Source organism: Pseudophryne corroboree, unplaced genomic scaffold (assembly GCF_028390025.1).
Source record: "Pseudophryne corroboree isolate aPseCor3 unplaced genomic scaffold, aPseCor3.hap2 scaffold_934, whole genome shotgun sequence".
NCBI lineage: Eukaryota > Metazoa > Chordata > Amphibia > Anura > Myobatrachidae > Pseudophryne > Pseudophryne corroboree.
In genome coordinates this window covers 60,786-62,430 of record NW_026970514.1, presented here as the reverse complement: position 1 = coordinate 62,430, position 1,645 = coordinate 60,786, and the positions used below count along the sequence as shown (strand labels likewise).

The 1,645-nt window shown below is 47.3% G+C and overlaps 1 pseudogene; it reads right to left on the bottom strand.

Annotated features, from left to right (window-relative positions):
• Positions 1–536: 536 nt before the first annotated feature.
• Positions 537–715, bottom strand: LOC135047473 (U1 spliceosomal RNA; annotated as a pseudogene).
• Positions 716–1,645: the final 930 nt, after the last annotated feature.

Below are 1,645 nucleotides of genomic sequence, written 5' to 3'. Positions count from 1 at the left end.
TTTGTCAGTATGTACTTTCGCAAAGTGTCTCTGAGGCGCAAACAGTTAGCGTGTTCAGTTGTTAACCAAAAGGTTGGTGGTTCAATCCCACCTAGGGACGTAATTGACCTCGTTATCAGATTTTGGTGATCTTTAAGTAGACAAGTAAAAATTTCAAACCACCTCTTATGGTGTAGGGTACCTGGCCTTCTCTGATGTAATCAGAGTTAGATTTGATTAAGTGATTTTATAAAAAAAACAGCCACGAAGCACAATTTAGCAGTGGGTTGCAGAGAAAAAGAAATATGCTGGCAGAAAAATCCAATTGAGTGATTAAACAGCTCTTCATTTTCTGGCTTTATTTTTATGCTAACAAATTTGTGCTCTGAAAAGTGTCCACAAAGCCAAGTATCTGATTAACACCTTTGTAGGGATGGTTTTTCACCTATTATTAAATTAAACTTGCTTCATTGGAAAGGCAGCAAGTGATGTCATCCAAGCAGTGGGTCAAAGTTGGCTTCAAACCTCGTCTGCTTATGAAAAGAGAAAAGGGGTATGCAGGGCATGGCGGCCTTTTGCGGTGCTTGGATGACCCCTAGTTCGCATTAAATAATGCAGTCGAGTTTCCCACATTTGGGGAAATCACAGGGGTCAGCATACCCAGAATGCAATGAATGAACCGCACCCTGGGAGAACAGTCTTCATGACCATGGTATCTCCTATGCAAAATAAGTATGATTTGGGATAGGGCTGGGGAGGGCCGCTGCTCAGGCACATCTCTGTCAAGTAAAGGAGATTCAACTGAGGCAGCACAAGGGAACTCTCATCTGGGGACAACAACTGCAGAGAGAACACATATTTTCAGATGAACATGGGAGGGCAGAAGGCTGCCTAATACTGAAGCACCCCCAAACAACAAACCAAATGCAACAACTAGTGCAAGCATTCCTGGGGGAAGGCCTGCAGCAGATGGATTTGCATATGGCGATGTCATCCAAGCAGTGGGTCAAAGTTGGCTTCAACCCTCGTCTGCATATGAAAAGAGAAAAGGGGCGTGCAGGGCATGGCGGCCTTTTGCGGCACTTGGATGACCCCTAGTTCGCATTAAACACCTCCACCCTCCGTCGGTGTGGGGCTCATGTTGGATATGCCCCAGCCCCTGAAGCATTCAAGCTGATTTCTTGCAGCAGCTGGGCACTGTAACAGCTCCAGAGCTGCTCTGTAAGGCAAGTAAAAGGGTGTGGGCCCTGCAGCACTACCTGTAGTTCGCATTGTGCGAGACCCCTAGTTCGCATTAAACACCTCCACCCTCCTTCGGTGTGGGGCTCATGTTGGCCATGCCCCAGCCCCTGAAGCATTCACGCTGATTTCTTGCAGCAGCTGGGCACTGTAACAGCTCAAGAGCTGCTCTATAAGGCAAGTAAAAGGGTGTGGGCCCTGCAGCACTACCTGTAGTTTGCATTGTGCATTGGAAGGCACAAAGTAAGCAGACGGGAGGAGAAGTCAGGATAGTGCACAAGGGTATAGACGGGAGGGGCTCAAGAAAAAAGAAGTGGAAACAGACAGCAAACTAGGCTTCCAATGCACAATGCAAACTACAGGTAGTGCTGCAGGGCCCACACCCTTTTACTTGCCTTACAGAGCAGCTCTGGAGCTGTTTAATCAC